The sequence below is a fragment of the Girardinichthys multiradiatus genome, chromosome 2 (genome assembly GCF_021462225.1).
Source record: "Girardinichthys multiradiatus isolate DD_20200921_A chromosome 2, DD_fGirMul_XY1, whole genome shotgun sequence".
NCBI classification, from domain to species: Eukaryota; Metazoa; Chordata; class Actinopteri; order Cyprinodontiformes; family Goodeidae; genus Girardinichthys; species Girardinichthys multiradiatus.
In genome coordinates this window covers 11,955,058-11,974,346 of record NC_061795.1, presented here as the reverse complement: position 1 = coordinate 11,974,346, position 19,289 = coordinate 11,955,058, and the positions used below count along the sequence as shown (strand labels likewise).

The window sequence follows — 19,289 nt, the reverse complement described above, 5'->3', positions numbered from 1 at the left end:
GTGAAATTTACAGCTGCCTTTCTTTACATTTTTATATTCTGTGCCGCTTGTGTTGAGGCACTGGGCATGGAGCCATCCATCACAGTCATCACATTGGATCTATTAATACCGTTGTAGATTCTAATGACTGTGGACAGAAAGGCTCTCCTGTAGCATTCTGTCTTACAGCAGATCTGAAAATGCCTCTGACTGAAGACACTGTTGTACAACAGTCTCATGAAGAGGATGCTCAGGGTTCTCCATAAAGTTCTTCATTTTATGAAGAATCCTTCTTTGCACAGTGATCTCCAGAGGTTCTAGAGGATTCCCCAGAACAGAGCCAGTCATGAAATGAGATTTTTAAAATTGTAAAAAATAAAAATGCATTAAAATCAGATAAAAGGAAGTGTGTCTCATCCATTCTGTGTAGTAGAATGATTTCACTTTTTTTATTAACCACTGGGTCATGTGACCTGAAAGCTATCAAAAATAAATCATGAAATTTCATTACGAAAATTCAAACAAATTTAAAATGCATTAAAATCAAAGTGTCTTATTTGTGTAATCTAGTAGAATAACCTTACGTTAATGTTGTAACACTGGGTCTTGTGGCCCAATATGCAGCATCTTGCTGAAAACACAGAAGGACCCAAGCTTCTTCAAGAGGTACAGTCTGCTCTGTCCCTTCTTGTAGACGACTCCAGTTCAGTCTGTCTGTTATCCAAGTGAACAAAGAGGTATTTATACTCCTCTACCACCTCCACTTCCTCTCCAATTATGGAAATAGTGTTTGACCTATTCCTGTTTCTCTTAAAATCTAAAATAATCTCCTTTGTTTTATTCATGTTCAAGATGAGATCATTGTTTCTACATCATGCCACAAAGTAGTCCACCTGTACTCCAGTTTTTGTCCATTTCTGATACATCTGACATCTGCAGAATCATCTAAGTGTTTTTGCACAGGACTCTATCTTGTACTGGAAGTATCATGTGTACAAGGTGAAAAGGAATGGTGAAAGTACAGTCCCCAAGGGTGCTCCTGTGCTGCTGACTACCTAGTTAGAGACACAAGCCCTCAGTCTCACAAACTGGTTTGTTTGTCAGGTAGTCTCTGATCCAGGAAATTGTTGTGGCCTCCACCTACGTTTCTGACAAAGCAAATCAGGTTGAATTGTATAAAATTCACTGGGGAAAACAAAGAACAGGATCCTCACAGTGCTGCTGGCTTTGTCCAGATGACAGTGGGTTTGTTGAAGCAGGTGTATGATGGCAACTCCAATCGCTGTAATAAGCAAACTGAAGGAGGTCCTGATAGTTAATTGTTTGCTTACTCAGGTAGGCCAATAGGAGTTTTTCTAGGACCTTTGTGATGTGGGATGTTAGGGCAACAGGTCTATAGTCATTGTGGACTGATGGGTGAATTTTCTTTGGTACCGGAGGCTAAGGTTGAAGAGGTGCTTCAGAATCCCAAAGAGCTGCTCTAAATAGGGCTCTAGGACAGGAGATAAGGATTCTGAGCTTGTTTCTGAATTGAATCTATTGAAGAATGTATTTAGTTCATTGGCTCTGTCCAGACATCCATCGGTCTGATTGTCCTTCTGCTTAAAGCCTGTGATCTTCTTCATAACTGACCACATATCTCTGATATTGCTTTGCAGGAGCTTGCTCTCCAGCTTCTTCCTGTACACCTCCTTGCTGTGTCTTTCCTTGACTTTAAGTTGCTTCTGTATACTCCTTAATTCCTTATCTCCCTCTCTGAAGGCTCTTTTTCTTGTTAAGCAGGTCCTTCAGGTCACTGGTGATCCAGGGTTCATATCAAACCATATTCATGTTTTAGAAAGGACACGCCTTTTTTTGGACAATCCATAAGATTTGTTTGAGCAAATATAACATACTCAAAGCTATGAACCCCATGGTCACTCTGTCACAGCTCCAGCATTCCTCTGTGGAGGGAGGAGAACCTTCCACAAGGACAACTATTTCTGCAGCAAGCCACCAATCTGGCCTGTATGGTGGAGTAGCCAGATTAAAGCCACTCCTTGATAATAAAAAGGCATATGGCAGCCTGTCTGGATTTACCCAAAAGGCTCCTCAAGGACTCTCAGACCATGAGAAACAAAATTCTAAAGTCTGAGGAGACAAAGATTCGTCATGTTTGGAGGAAATCAGGCACTGTTTATCACCAGACCAATACAATCCTTAAATTAAGGCATGGTGTTGGCAGCATTTTGCTATGGGCGGATGTTTTTCAACAGCATGAACTGGCAGACTAGTCAGGATAGAGGGAAAGATTAATAGAGGAATGTACAGACACATCCTAGATGAAAACCTGCCCCAGAGCGCTCGACAGCAATCTCAAAGAAGTAACTTCAGAACCACTCCGTGAATGTTTTGGAGTGGCCAAGTACAGACATGAACCCAATTAAACATCTGGGGAGATCTGAAAATGGCTGTGCACAGATGACTCCCATCCAATCTAATGCAGCTTGAGATGTTCTGCAAAGAAGAATGGCCGAAATTGCCTGTAGATACAGGTCCTTCTCAAAATATTAGCATATTGTGATAAAGTTCATTATTTTCCATAATGTCATGATGAAAATTTAACATTCATATATTTTAGATTCATTGCACACTAACTAAAATATTTCAGGTCTTTTATTGTCTTAATACGGATGATGTTGGCATACAGCTCATGAAAACCCAAAATTCCTATCTCACAAAATTAGCATATCATTAAAAGGGTCTCTAAACGAGCTATGAACCTAATCATCTGAATCAACGAGTTAACTCTAAACACCTGCAAAAGATTCCTGAGGCCTTTAAAACTCCCAGCCTGGTTCATCACTCAAAACCCCAATCATGGGTAAGACTGCCGACCTGACTGCTGTCCAGGAGGCCACTATTGACACCCTCAAGCAAGAGGGTAAGACACAGAAAGAAATTTCTGAACGAATAGGCTGTTCCCAGAGTGCTGTATCAAGGCACCTCAGTGTGAAGTCTGTGGGAAGGAAAACGTGTGCCAGAAAACGCTGCACAACGAGAAGAGGTGACCGGACCCTGAGGAAGATTTTGGAGAAGGGCCGATTCCAGACCTTGGGGGACCTGCGGAAGCAGTGGACTGAGTCTGGAGTAGAAACATCCAGAGCCACCGTGCACAGGCGTGTGCAGGAAATGGGCTACAGGTGCCGCATTCCCCAGGTCAAGCCACTTTTGAACCAGAAACAGCGGAAGAAGCGCCTGACCTGGGCTACAGAGAAGCAGCACTGGACTGTTGCTCAGTGGTCCAAAGTACTTTTTTCGGATGAAAGCAAATTCTGCATGTCATTCGGAAATCAAGGTGCCAGAGTCTGGAGGAAGACTGGGGAGAAGGAAATGCCAAAATGCCAGAAGTCCAGTGTCAAGTACTCACAGTCAGTGATGGTGTGGGGTGCCGTGTCAGCTGCTGGTGTTGGTCCACTGTGTTTTATCAAGGGCAGGGTCAATGCAGCTAGCTATCAGGAGATTTTGGAGCACTTCATGCTTCCATCTGCTGAAAAGCTTTATGGAGATGAAGATTTCATTTTTCAGCACGACCTGGCACGTGCTCACAGTGCCAAAACCACTGGTAAATGGTTTACTGACCATGGTATCACTGTGCTCAATTGGCCTGCCAACTCTCCTGACCTGAACCCCATAGAGAATCTGTGGGATATTGTGAAGAGAACGTTGAGAGACTCAAGACCCAACACTCTGGATGAGCTAAAGGCCGCTATCGAAGCATCCTGGGCCTCCACAAGACCTCAGCAGTGCCACAGGCTGATTGCCTCCATGCCACGCTGCATTGAAGCAGTCATTTCTGCAAAAGGATTCCCGACCAAGTATTGAGTGCATAACTGTACATGATTATTTGAAGGTTGACGTTTTTTGTATTAAAAACACTTTTCTTTTATTGGTCGGATTAAATATGCTAATTTTGTGAGATAGGAATTTTGGGTTTTCATGAGCTGTATGCCAAAATCATCCGTCTTAAGACAATAAAAGACCTGAAATATTTCAGTTAGTGTGCAATGAATCTAAAATATATGAATGTTAAATTTTCATCATGACATTATGGAAAATAATGAACTTCATCACAATATGCTAATATTTTGAGAAGGACCTGTAGATGTGCTTAGCTTTTGACATCTTATTCAAAACGACTTGAGGCTGTAATTGCTGCAAAAGGTGGATCAACAAAGTATCAGGCACAGGCTGTGAATACTTATGTAAAAGTAATTTCTTAGTGTTCTATTCTTTATAAATTTGCAACAATCTCAAATAAACTTCTTTCACATTGTCATAATGCGGTATTATGTGTAGAATTTAGAGGAAAAAGATTAATTTGATATCATATCAAGGCTGTAACACAACTAAAAAGTGCAGCGCTGTGAATACTTTCCAGATGCACTGAATGCAAGTTATTTTACTGACAAGTACAACGTCTGACAAAGACATTTAATTAAAAATCTTAAGTAATGGATTACTAGTTTATAAGGCAGATTTGTTGATTCCCAGTCATGTTTAACTCAGTGTAGTGCAGGGGTGAAAGTGAGCCGGTACTGCGTACTACTAAAAGATTCTGCGCCGGTACGCAGTACCGGGAAGAGGGAAGAATGGCTGTCTGCTATGAAGCCGTCATCCAGAACCAGTTACGGCAATATAAATTCACGAGCACACAAAGATCAGATCCGCTACCCATAGACCGTCTAAAACACGACTTAATCTGTTTATAAATGTAGCTTTTTCCCCTCATTCAACATTGTTTCTGAACTGTTCTGCTTTGCTGGAGCCTCAATTCTCTTGCTTTGATTCTCTCCCCCCGGAGCTCGAGGTTTTTGTGAAAGGCCAGCCTTTAAAACGAGCACCGCTACGTTTAATGTCTGTCTGCTCGCTGCTAAATAGCCCAGTTAAAAGCAAACGGAGAGTAACTATTTGTGTTTCATGTTATTTTGCTGAATTACAACACAGTACAGCTCGAAAACACCACATACAACCAGAGATTTCACATATACTACACGAGAGCGCATGCGCGCTTACCTCCAAAACAGAGCGGTTGCCAAGGAGATCGGTGCGTTCGATTTAATGGACTGGGAGATTTTACACAGGTGGTGCACAGACATAAAAAACGCCGCTTGCATTAGTACAGGACAAACAACAAATCACTTCCCATCTACAGACTTTTAAATAAAAACTGCGAAAACAACCGAACTGTCAAATTTTTAATTTAAATGAAATCAAAACTTGACCACAATGCAGAGAACAATAACTTATTTGTTCAAAAGAAAAGACAGAAACTGAAGATGAAAAGTTATGCATCAGAAAATGGTTTATCATTGTTTCAAACATGGTACTTCTTTAACAATTGAAATATATTTATATATATATATTCTACATTGTCAAGTGATTCTAATTCTGCCTTATACAGACAGCCTACATTAAAGTAAAATATTGATACGTTTTAATTAGTTTGAGTTTGGACTTTGCTGAGAGAGATCTTGAGGGGGCCACAGATGAGAGTAAAAATAAAAAAACACACACTAACTCTGTCAGCTGCTGATGTGGATGAAAGAAGCATATCTCTGAATGATAGACAAACATGCTTTGACCATTGTGAAGGGACAACTGCTAGAACATCTTTGTCCCTCTTTTTCCAAAGTAAGGCTAACTCTCAATCAGATAAATCAAGAAACTTGTTCAGGCATTAAAGACTTATAAAGTAAAGTTGGACAGTTTCAAAACACCAAGTGTAATCTGCCAAATTCAATTCAAAAACACTTTATTAATCCCAAAGGGAAATTAAATGTTGTTGAAGAAACCTACATAATGAGCTACACAGAGATGTTTTGCATATGACTATAGCTTGTAAGCTTTGAGAATGAACCTACAACTGATCACAGTATGTATTATAATCCTATGTTTAATCAAAATGATCAATTGTGATTACAAAAGTTCTTAACAAAAATAGAAAATGCATTAAAATCAGCTAAACATGAGTGTGTCAAATATATTCAGTCTAGTAAAATGATTTAACATTAGTTTTCTGCTACTGGGTCATGTGACCTATAAGCTATTAAACAAAAGTCATGAATTTTGATTTTAAAAATTCATAAGAAATGGAAAACGCATCAAAATTATATAACAAATTAGTGTTACAGGTGTACTGTTTTGGATATGCACTGTCTTGGTCAATAAATGAATAAATATAATAAATAAATGTCCATCATGCAAGTAAAAGTGCAAAGTGTGTCCAATAATGTTAGATTTTTTTTTATAAATGATATGTTGGTAATTGAACTGTATATCTGCTAGATTGCTTTGAGACTGTATCTCATCTGTCATATTTAGTAGAATAATTTTGCATTCATTTTGTAAATGACATGTCACTTGAAAGCTATGGAGAAAAAAAAAATCATGAAATTTCATTTTTTAATTTCTTACTAAACAGAAAGTGTATTAAAATCAGATAAAACACAATGTGTCTCATATATTCAGTCTAGCAGAATGATTTAACATTAGTTTTGTGTCACTAGCTCATGGGACCTAAGAGTTATTCATATATATCTATCAAAAGTGTTTGGTTCGGAAATTTATTGACGGTTCCTAAGCAAACGACCGCGTGTGGAAGGAGGGAGCCAGAGTTGCCAGGTGTACGATAATTATCGTATTTGTACGATAATTTTGGTCTCTGTACGATGTACGGTCAATATTCCTAAAAAAGGCCAAATGTACGATAATTTTACCATACCATGAAAAATATTGCACTATTTTGTTTGCCAAAAATTGATCAAGGCTTGTTTTCTGACCCTTGAAATGTTATTTATGCCTAAAATAACTTTATTCCATTCAGAGGGATTATTTTTATCAATTTTGCTGAACACAATTTATCCCACACTAAAGAAAAGCCCAGCATGGACAATATCTAGGTATTTCAACTGCCAAAAAGTGATTAAGGCTTGTTTCCTGACCCATAAAAAATAAATCAATTCCGTACTGACCCCACAAAGCTGCGAGTGCCTGTTAGACGCTATTCAACACATCAACAGACTTGTTATTTTGGTTATGACGAGTGTACGATAGTTTACCTCAAAATACGATAATTTTACGTCTCTAGTACGATAATCCTACATTTCTCACCAGGCAACACTGGAGGGAGCAGGCAGAGACCTGCTGCCCATAATCAAACTGCCAGCCAGCATCGGTTTAAACAGAACGAGGACGTAGCACGAATATCCAATATCCAACAACGCGGCCAGGACACAACGCGGTCAGGAAGCGCATTGGAAACACTAGAGGGTGAAATGCATGTGGCGCTCCCATGGCGTAACGTCAGTGCCACCCCGGTGGTGTGGGAACAGAATTTAGTCAGACACCGGACTCTCACCGGTCTCACCCTATTTTCATTCAAACACTGCCTAGCTGAAGAAGCCTGACACTGAAAAGCAAGCATGTTGCCTTTTAGCAGGAAAACTAATTGATTTGTCTACTCTAAACGGAACCTTAAGTAAGCAAATGTATTACGATAGAATGATAAGATTTCCTTTACGTGTTAATTTTGATGTTTGTAAACGTAAAAAGAATTGAAAAAAGGCGTACTTACACAGACAGTCAGACAGGGCCACACCTACCTTTCTTTTTAAACTTTCCCGGCTTCTTCTTCTTCTGGTGTTTAATGGCGGTTGGCATGAATCTGTAGGTGTGCATTACCGCCACCACTGGTATGCAGTGTGGTTCAACATGGATTAATATCTTATATACTCAAATTCTATTAAATAATTTTGTTCTTTTTAGGAATCTTAAAATAATTTGTATATGTTTGCTCCCTATTGTATTTTGTAATGAATCTATTATGCTAAACTTTTCTTTAATCCTTTCAAATTCTCTCTTCATAATTCTTCTTTCCAGCTCATATTTCTGACACTCTATAAAAATATGTTCCATTGTTTCATCCATCCCGAAGTAGTTACATTGTCCTGTATCATGTTTATGTATTTTAAAAAGTGTATAGTTAAGTCCTATATGTCCTAATCTTAGTCTTGTTATTACCCTTTCCTCCTTTCTTCCTTCTTCCAGTTCTTTTTTCACCGACTGTCTTTTTGATCCTATAAAACCATCTTCCTTTTCTTTCTCCATCCCACCTTTTCTGCCATTCTTCCTTCAATTTTTGTTTGATGATGCTTTTTGCTTCTGATTTACTTGAATGTACTGTAAAATTGATATGATTTTGCGTTGCCTTCTTAGCCATCTTATCTGCCATCTCACTTCCTTTAACCCCAATATGTGCTGGAACCCATAAGAATACTATTGATAAACCCATCATTTGTAGTCTGAATAAAGTATGCTGTATTTCTAGTAGAATATCTGGCCTGCTGTCTGAATGGTTATATTTTAAACTCAATAATACTGAACTTGAATCTGAACAAATTTTTGTTTTTAAAGGCTTTATGTCTTCCACCCACTGTACTGCTAAACATATTGCTAATATTTCTCCTGTGTATACTGATACACCATTTGTGATTCGTTTTCCTACTCTTATTTGAAATTCCAGTACTATGAATGCTATTCCTATTTTGTCATTTATTTTCGATGCATCTGTACAAATCTGAAGATGTTGATAATAATTATTAACATATTCCTGTACTATATTTAACTCTAATATACATGTTATTTTCTTTTTTTCCATTAAAGACATATCTACCTGTGCTTCTGGTAAGATCCAAGATGGTACAACAGCTATCTGCAGTATCGGACTTATTACTATATTTTGTATATGAAACTCTTCTGATATTTTTTTAATGATCCATCCAAAACCTCTTGTCTCTTTTTTAATTTTTTCCCAGCATGGCTTCAATATCTCTCATGTTGGATGACCCGGGTTATTGCCATGTAAATGTATCCAGTAATTTATTATTAATTGTGCTCTCCTCAAATCTAACGGCATTTCTCCCATTTCTACTTCGAGTGCTGCTGTTGGGGTTGTTTTGAAAGCTCCTGTACAAAGTCTTAATGCTTCATGTTGAATAATGTCTAATTTTTCCAGGTGCGTCTTTGCTGCTGAACCATATATAATACTTCCATAATCTATATTTGATCTGATCAATCCTGCGTAAATTTGTTTTAATGCTTCCCTGTCTGCTCCCCAGTCACTGCCAGCCAAACATCTCATAATATTTAATACTTTCTTACATTTATCTATTATTTTCTGAATATGTATATTCCATAGGATTTTCTCATCAAACCATATTCCTTAAAAATTTTATACATTTAACTTGTTCTAATTCTTGATTATATAATTTTAATTTTATTTCCTCTCTTGTTTTTTTTTCCGTGTAAATACAATAACTTTTGTTTTCTCTACTGAGAACATGAATCCCCATTGAAAAGCCCTTCTTATCTCCGCCTGTATTTTCTTTCCAGTTATCTTTACATTTTTCCCCCTTTTCCATATGGCTCCATCATCTGCAAAAGGTGAACATCCTATTTCTTTTCCAATTTCTGTAAATACGTCGTTTATCATTATAGTGAACAATATTGGGACTTATAATACTACCTTGTGGTGTTCCATTGTCTACAGCATATTTTCTTGATATTTCTTGATCTATTTTAACTTGAAGAGTTCTATTTGTTAAAAAATTTTGAACCCAGTTAAACATTTTCCCAGTAATTTTCATTTAATTTAATTTAGTCATTAATCCCACATCATATCATAAGTCTTCTCTATGTCAAAAAATACAGCTACTACACTTTCTTTATTAACTTGCGCTCTTCTGATTTCATGTTCTAAACACAACATTGGATCATTAGTATTTCTCCCTTTTCTAAAACCACTTTGCACTTTAGTAATGTACCCGTTGCTATTCAAATAATGTTAATCTATTATTAATCATTCTTTCCATTATTTTGCATACATTTGATGTTAAAGCAATAGGTCTATAATTCTCTGGTTTTGTATTATCTTTTCCTGGTTTAGCTATTGGTATGATGATTGACTCCTTCCAGCTCTGAGACAGCTCCCCCTCCTCCCAGACTTTATTATAAAGCTCTAATATGACATCTTTGGATGATTCACTGAGATGTTGTATCATTGTGTAACAAATCAGATCTTTACCAGGTGCCGTATTCTTAATTTTTCTAAGCACAGAGTTCAGTTCTGCTTTTGTAAATGGTTCATTCATTAAGTTATGTGTTTCTTCAGTGTTCTGTAGTAAATATTTGTATTTCAGTTTTGTGGCTTCCCTCCCTTTCCTTCCCTCATCACTAATGTTACTTGAACTATGAATTTTATTGAATGTTTTAGCTAGTATTTCAGCTTTTTCTTTTTCTTTATCTTTTATTATATTTGTATTTTCTACTTTTAATATTGGATATCCATATTCTTTCTTAATACCATTCATTCTTTTAATTGTTTTCCATATTTTATAAATTTTTGTTTCTCTCCCTATTGTACTACAAAAATTCCTCCAATATTCTCTTTTTGCATTTCTAATAATTTTCCTTACCATTGCTTGTTTTCTTTTATATTCAATGAGATTCTGAAATACTGGATTTCTTTTAATGCTTTATTGCTTAATAAATGCTTTATTTCTTAATTTTATTACTTCTCTACATTCACATGGTACCATTTTCTTATCACATTGTCTTCCTCCTTTCTTTATTGAATTTTCTGCAGCTTCTATAATTATCTTACAAACACATTCATTTATATTATTTACATCCATTTTCATATCTATTTTTCCTAGATTTGTTTCACTGAGATATTGAAATTTAATCCAGTCTGCCATATTAATATTCCATTTATTTATTTTTACATTCTTAATGTTTAATGTTAGTTCTGTTTTGATCTTAATGGGATAATGATCACTATCTATTGCTGTATTTTTATCAATATCCCACTCACATATACCAGCTAACAAATTTGATACCAAAGTTAAATCAATTGCTGACTCTGTTCCTGTTCTTACATTAATTCTTGTACCCTTTCCATCATTAAGACATACTAAATTTTTTGTTTCTATTACTTCTTCTATAACTTGTCCATTTTTATCATTACATTTTCCCCATATTGTGCTATTAGCATTAAAGTCCCCACACCATATTACTTTCTCCTCCAGATATTCCAACATCTCCTCCATCCACTCCATTGATAATGTTTTACATGGATTATAAAAGTTATCTTACAATTTCCTTTTTCCCAAATTTCAACAACTATATACTCTAAATCTTTACCTTTTCCTAATATTTGATATTGTACTCCTTCCTTTATAAATATTGCACACCCTTCTCCATTTCCTTCTGGTCGATCCCTTCTTATACTACCATACCCTTTAATAACAAAATCTAATGTTGGTATTAACCATGTCTCCTGTACACAAATCACCTCTGGTTTCTCTTCAAGTTTATTAATATATCCTTTCAGTTCCTGCCCATTAGCTATAAGACTTCTAGCATTCCACTGTAGTATTCTCATATGTTATCAGCTGAGGTTCCTGGTCTCCCCTCTGTTTCCAACCTCTTATTGATGTTTTCCCAAGATCCCTCTTTGAAACCTAGAAAATTTTCTGCTCCTCTCACAATTATTTTAATTTTTTCAGTTTTATGTTTGGCCTGGTCAGTGCAATTGATGACGTAAGCAATGAATAGTATAAATTTTTCTACCGATAACTCAATATTCTCCTCTGTTTGCAGTTTTTGAGGAATTTGTCTCTCTTTTTGTTCCACCTCTCTCATCTTTTGTCCTTTCACACTTTTGACTGCTTCTGCAGAACTTGTGTTTTTGCTCACCTTAACATGTTGGATTTCCTTTGCTGTTTTTATCACCTCACATCCTCCATATGTAACCCTATGTTGACCTCCACAGTTACAACATTTTCTTGAACTTTTTTACAGTCTTCTATCTTGTGATCTTCTCCACACTTTGCACACCTCTGCTTTCCTTTGCAAACTGCTGCTATGTGTCCATATCTCTGGCATTTGTAACATCTAAGTGGTGGAGGGATGTATGGTCTTACTTGGAAGCTCAAGAATCCTATTTTTATGTTTTCTGGCAAGATTGTTTCTGCAAATTTAATCATCACTGACAGACTTCCTACTCCTTCTCCGTTAACAGTTTTTGATAATCTTTTCAGCGAGTTCACTTTTGCACCAAAAATCACCCCCCGGATTGATTTATTTTCTCCTAAGATCTTTCTCTCTACGACCATTTTTTTCCCAATTCTTTCTACATGTAGAGCCTTCATTTTTTGTTCTTCATTTTTACACGTCACTAATAAGTTTCTGTCTCTTAATACTTTCACCATTTCTACATCTCCTATTTTCTTTTTTATTTCTCTAGAAATCACTATCGGGCTTAGGTTATTGTGTTCCTCCTCATTCCTTAATTTTATTACTATTTTAAATTCTTCCTTCAGTATTTTCCTTCTAACTATTCTCTCTTCATCCGAGCTGCTTCCTTCCAACTCTCGCTTGTTACCTTGACTTTCAAACATTACTCCTTCCTCCTTTTTCCCACGTCCTCTTCCTCTCCCCATACCTACCGGTGTCCATCCCTCAAAATCTGTATCTTCCCCTTCTCCTGCCTGTTCTTCCATCCGAACCATTCATATATCAGTTTATGCCTTATTCCGCCGTTCCAATATGAAAGCAAGTTTATCCAGTAAGTCAAAAGAAAGCGGGATCGAGCTTGTCAAGTTTCCTCCGAGCAGTAGCCACAGCCTTATGGAGGTAAATTTGTCTCAATATTATTCAATCAAACAAAAAACTAATCTCAATCAAAAAAATTAATTGTGGTCAAAACTTTTGGAATATTCAATAAAAAAACCCCAATCTCAATCAAAAAATATTAAGTTGTGATGAAAACTTTCAGAGTTGTAACAATTTTCTTTTTTAATGGAATATTTTATTTTGGGGAGAAAAAGAAATTGTTTGAAAAACCTTTTTTTGATTAAAATGACAAATTTTTTCTCACGAAGAGAAAAAAGTTATTTGCAAAACATAAACTTTTATTTGCGCATGTCAAAAATCTTTGGTTACGACTCTCGCTCTTTTGGTTTTGACGCTCTGTCTTTGGTTGAACTCAAATAATTTTGAGTGCTGGAAACATGAACATCCTGGGCGGGGCCTAAAGACGAACGCTGTAAGACGTTTCCCTATTGGTTAGCACTGACTAAAGCAGCCGCTCGAACTGCAGGGCTTGCAGCGTTGCTTCAGTGAGGAGACATCAACTGTACAGAAGAAAACTGTGAGCAAGGGAGCCGACAGTCAGAAATACGCGGTCACGCCAGCCGACACTAGTTCTCTCTTAAAGATTAGCGTTACGCATACAAGGACCAGAATTAATATTTCATAATTTTACTGTAAAGGTTTGGAGAAATACACAACTACCCCAAGTGTAGTATAAAACAGAATCCATGTCGGGCAGACGGCACCCATAATCCTGTGTGCTGTCCTCACCACCCGTGATACTTCTTTCCTCTCCTGTGCAGTTCCCACACCACACTGTCCTGCTGAGACACAGAGTGCTTTCCACCGTGGCCCTGTAGACATCTGTAAGCAGCTGAGGAAATACATAAAACATGAATGTGAAAGTTGTAAAAATGTAATTAATATAACTTTTCTGTAGGTTACTTTTCTGTTTTCCTCTTATTTTCTCAACCGTTGCCAGGATCGGCGTCCTTTCTGCTCCATTACCGTAATGCGCCTTGTATGCACGACGCTAATCTTTAAGAGAGAGCTGGTGTTGGCTGGCGTGACCACTAATTTCTGACTGTCGGCTCCCTTGACCACAGTTTTCTTCTGTACAGTTGATGTCTCCTCACTGAAGCGACCCTGCAAGCCCTGCAGTTTGAGCGGCCGCTTTAGTCAGTGCTAACCAATAGGGAAACGTCTTACAGCGTTCGTCTTTAGGCCCCGCCCAGGATGTTCATGTTTCCAGCACTCAAAATTCTTTGAGTTCAACCAAAAACAGAGAGCGTCAAAACCAAAAGAACGAAAGTCATAACCAAAGATTTCTGACATGCGCAAATAAAAGTTTATGTTTTGCAAATAACTTTTTTCTCTTCGTGAGAAAAAATTTGTCATTTTAATCAAAAAAAGGTTTTTCAAACAATTTCTTTTTCTCCCCAAAATAAAATATTCAATAAAAAAAAAAAATTGTTACAACTCTGAAAGTTTTCATCACAACTTAATATTTTTTGTTTGAGATAATTTTTTTTGATTGAATATTCCAAAAGTTTTGACCACGATTTATGTTTATGATTGAGATTAGGTTTTTTTTGATTGAGATTAGTTTTTTGTTTGATTGAATAATATTGAGACAAATTTACCTTCCGTGGGTAAGTTCCGGGGAAATTACCAATCTTCGTGCGCTGCTGACACAGATCCACCCTTTCCCGGCTTGTTTGAAACGCGAGCTGATATGTCATAGTTTAGCGCATGCGCTGTGGTACCGTTGCGTTCAAAGACTGGGTAAAAACCATGAACATTAATACGTAGACGCCTCTGGGTTGGCCCGCTGTTGAGACATAACCGTGTGTCCGCCATATTGCTGGAGGCAAGGCTGCGACGTGAACCAATACAAATAAAGGGGCTTTATTTCATGAACCCTTTTTGCTCAGAGGTTTACGTTAATGCCTCACCTTATTTACTCACACACACACTTATGTTCGTAGCTACGGCGGAGAATTGGGGCCAGGCTAAGATAATTTTTTTTTCATTAAAAACATAAAGTCAGAATTTCTATGACAACGCTTAAAAAACGGCAGGTCGTCATGATTTGGTTTGGACACCTAAACGGTTCAAACAATTCCATTCTGCACACGTAAGAGGTATTTTGGCACTCCGACTTGACTCCACAAATATGGCGGCGATGTCGGAACACCGTTCAGGGTTCAATAGAGCGTACAAAAACTGCAAATGCCAAATATTTTTTAACAGTAACCCTACAGAAAACGTGCTACAGTGGCTGACCTGTTGACAGGTGTGATTAACATTCTAACATAAAACAAAAGTGATAAAAGTTATTGGAAAAACAAAAACATCAAAAATGTTTCAGATAAGAAGGCAAAACCTTTATTTTTATGTATTAATATTCAATACATGGAATAATAAAAAAAAATGTTGATTTATTTTTAACTCCATTTTTGAGTTAAAACTGATGGCATGTTCTCACAATAAAAAAAATAAATAAATCAAATTTAAACGTTCTGTGACAGCAGATTTTTTTTCTTGTATACCGACTCCTTTTACGGGTTTTACAAAATGTGGATTATATTTCTCAAAACTATAAGCAAAAAAAAAGAAAAAAAACCAAACATCAAAATGTCTATGTTGAAACCCTGAGACACTGTCGGGACCTTACAAGACATTCAGTGAAGGAGGCTCTAATACAGGAAGTGAGCCATGAGCAAAAATGTACAAAACAACGAATAGAAATCGCATCAATCTATCCCTGTCTATAACAATATTAAATTTTTTGGACAACTTTGCCTATACCACAGCCTGGCTCCCATGGACATAAATGTCCAACAACACTGAGAACAAATGTATGCGATCATAACAGAGGTGGAGTGGTTTGACAAGGGGCCAGCACAACAAATTCTCCCTTAATGTCAACCAAATCACACCGCTGACTGTGGCTTTTTTGAGAAAAGGGGCTGATAAGCTTAGATATATCTATCTGAAGGTAATATAATTAAGATTACCTTTGCTTTCTTTTTTTATTTCCAGCGCTGTTAAGTCTAATGTGTGTAGTTCCTTTGGTGCAGTAGTTTGAAAAGCCTCAAACAGCACTGTTAAAACAATGATCCAGCGCCACCAAGTGGTGACATAAATGAAACTGTGAGACATGTAAAAGTTAGAACAAATTAAACACGTGGAAAAATAACAAGAAAACAGAAGCAGCTTTGTGTTTCAAATGTGGCGGAGAAACACATTGCCATCTAAGCATGTGTGTCATATTCAGTGGCAAAATCTGATGGATGTTACTTGAGAATGCTTAAGCTTGAATTTAATACCAAAAGAAAAACGGATTCCTGGAGGCTAAGTTCAATTAGCCAATCAAAAGTTATTGGTTATCACATGTTGACACTTGATGGCATTGCTGCACTGTTTAAAAAGGCGTCTGCATATGAACAGTATGCAATGCTCCAGAACACAGGCACCATCTCTTGCATTCCCAGCACCTAGATCCCTAGCGCCTCCTCCAGAGAGTTTCATCAATATGCAGCCTCATCACCAGCAGCAATGGCATCCACGTCACCATCAACTGCAACTACCTGGTCTCCAGCAGCAGCTTCTTCTTCACCAGCAGCAGTTGCATCGCTTTCTGCGGTAGACCTTCTCACTTCAGTCTCAGCTGCTTTAGCACAAGAATCACCAGAGTTGCAAAATCTCACAGCAGCAGAAGGTTGAGGGTCACCGCTCTGTGCCAACAACCCCCTCGCAAAGTTTCCTTTGCCCCTCTGGCACTGAACAAACTCCTTCTATGTTGCCTCCCACGAGTCCTTGTGTGCTGCCTCTTAAAAATCCTTCAGTGCTGTAATATACTACATTTCTGGCCGGAGCATAGATGAGTCAGTGAGGGGATGTTAAGGTGACCAGTGATGGGAGTGTATCTATGACTCATGATCTGTGACTTGTTGGGAATTTGAACCATGGCATTGTGCTTGCATGTCATGATCTTCTGCCATGTAACATAATATCACTTTTTTTGTAGGATTCGACACTGCTGAGTGTGGTGATGGTGCAGATGAGCATCTCCAGGATGTAGAAAACGGCAGGAAAAAATCTATTTGGTGAATACTAACAGTAGCAATGTCATAACCTTCTCCACACTGATGGAGGTTTTGTCAGGTGTGTTGCAATCATACAATACAGGTCCTTCTCAAAATATTAGCATATTGTGATAAAGTTCATTATTTTCCATAAAGTAATGATGAAAATTTAACATTCATATATTTTAGATTCATTGTACACTAACTTAAATTTTTTAGGTCTTTTATTGTCTTAATACGGATGATGTTGGCATACAGCTCATGAAAACCCAAAATTCCTATCTCACAAAATTAGCATATCATTAAAAGGGTCTCTAAACGAGCTATGAACCTAATCATCTGAATCAACGAGTTAACTCTAAACACCTGCAAAAGATTCCTGAGGCCTTTAAAACTCCCAGCCTGGTTCATCACTCAAAACCCCAATCATGGGTAAGACTGCCGACCTGACTGCTGTCCAGGAGGCCCCTATTGACACCCTCAAGCAAGAGGGTAAGACACAGAAAGAAATTTCTGAACGAATAGGCTGTTCCCAGAGTGCTGTATCAAGGCACCTCAGTGGGAAGTCTGTGGGAAGGAAAAAGTGTGGCAGAAAACGCTGCACAACGATAAGAGGTGACCGGACCCTGAGGAAGATTTTGGAGAAGGGCCGATTCCAGACCTTGGGGGACCTGCGGAAGCAGTGGACTGAGTCTGGAGTAGAAACATCCAGAGCCACCGTGCACAGGCATGTGCAGGAAATGGGCTACAGGTGCCGCATTCCCCAGGTCAAGCCACTTTTGAACCAGAAACAGCGGCAGAAGTGCCTGACCTGGGCTACAGAGAAGCAGCACTGGACTGTTGCTCTGTGGTCCAAAGTACTTTTTTCGGATGAAAGCAAATTCTGCATGTCATTCGGAAATCAAGGTGCCAGAGAGACTCAAGACCCAACACTCTGGATGAGCTAAAGGCCGCTATCGAAGCATCCTGGGCCTCCATAAGACCTCAGCAGTGCCACAGGCTGATTGCCTCCATGCCACGCCGCATTGAAGCAGTCACTTCTGCCAAAGGATTCCCGACCAAGTATTGAGTGCATAACTGTACATGATTATTTGAAGGTTGATGTTTTTTGTATTAAAAACACTTTTCTTTTATTGGTCGGATGAAATATGCTAATTTTGTGAGATAGGAATTTTGGGTTTTCATGAGCTGTATGCCACAATCATCCGTATTAAGACAATAAAAGACCTGAAATATTTCAGTTAGTGTGCAATGAATCTAAAATATATGAATGTTAAATTTTCATCATGACATTATGGAAAATAATGAACTTTATCACAATATGCTAATATTTTGAGAAGGACCTGTATTTAAGGCATTTGAGAGCTTAGAGAGGTTTTAATATTTTGTGAAAGTATAATGTCTACTTCCACCTTAATCAATTAGAACATGTTCAAAAGTGTTTTTATTATATTAATTCAATTAAAAAAGGTAACTCATCTTATATTATTTCATTACACACAGAGTGATAAATATAGAGTCCCTTATTTTTGTTCCTTTGATTAGAACTTGTAGCTAAATCTTTTCTTTATAGGTCTTAATTTCAATTTCAGATCATAACCATCAAAATGCACATAAAATCATAATATTTATTATTGCATGTGGTGTACTGTATAAAGGTTAGTTCTAAAAATAATTCTTTTTTGTTTGTTTGTTTTTACATGTTTGGAAGAATGCTCAGCAGAGATTATACTTCCTACAACAACCAAAGAAATGGTCTGTACTTGTATTGTGCTTTATCAAGTCCCAAGAGACCATAAAAGGGTTAATACTACATTCAGTCATCCACGCATTCATACACTGACAGTGGTAAGCTACATTGTAGCCACAGCTGCCTGGGGCAGACTGACAGAATTGAGGGTGCCATACAATCATTGCCATGGAACCATCTGACCACAATCAGCAGGCAAGGAGGGTAAAGTGTCTTTGCTCAAGGACATAATGACTGAGACAGACAGAGCGGGGGTTCAAACCGGCTGGCCAACTGGCTACAGGATGGGCCTTTTCCACTGTCACCACTGTTGCACCAATCGAGAAGTACAACCTCTCACAAGAGCTGCTGGTCATCTTTTACACTGCCATCATTCAGTCTGTTTTGTGCTAAACCTTCAATGTGTCGTTTAACTCATCTACAAAACAGGACAGGTTCAGGCTGCAGAGAAGATCATCAGGGCTGACCTTCCTTTGATCCAGGACTTGTACAGGTCAGGAAAAGGGCAGCTAACATCACTGCAGACCCCACACATCCTGAACACAATCTGTTTAGACTTTTATCTTCAGGTCGGCACTACAGAGCGCTAATTACAAAAACCAGCCACCACAGAGACAGGTTTCTTCCACCAGGCTGTCTCTCTGTTGAACACAATGAACACCTCACAACCAGAGTAGTCAGCTACTCTGCAGGAAACCAATAAGCATATTTGCACTATCACAACCTGCCTTGCATCTTTATACAAAAAAAAAAAAATACAGAAAAAGTGCACACAC

General features: G+C 37.8%; 1 protein-coding gene and 1 long non-coding RNA gene across 4 annotated transcripts in view; one reads left to right on the top strand and one right to left on the bottom strand.

Moving 5' to 3' along the window:
* Nucleotides 1-7,714, bottom strand: part of ska1 (spindle and kinetochore associated complex subunit 1) — a 26,980-nt gene extending 19,266 nt beyond the window's left edge. Inside the window, exon 1 of one of the 3 annotated variants that reach the window (XM_047384014.1) lies at nt 7,623-7,714. The gene's annotated coding sequence lies outside the window, so the exon portion shown is untranslated. Of the gene's footprint in view, nt 1-7,594 lie in introns of all 3 variants that reach the window. The other 2 variants (XM_047384023.1, XM_047384043.1) reach the window with 2 other exon arrangements.
* On the top strand, nt 6,553-19,289 carry LOC124879451. Its single transcript, XR_007041036.1, has 3 exons — nt 6,553-7,498; nt 16,706-16,784; nt 18,475-19,289. It is a non-coding gene; the product is annotated as an uncharacterized LOC124879451 (long non-coding RNA).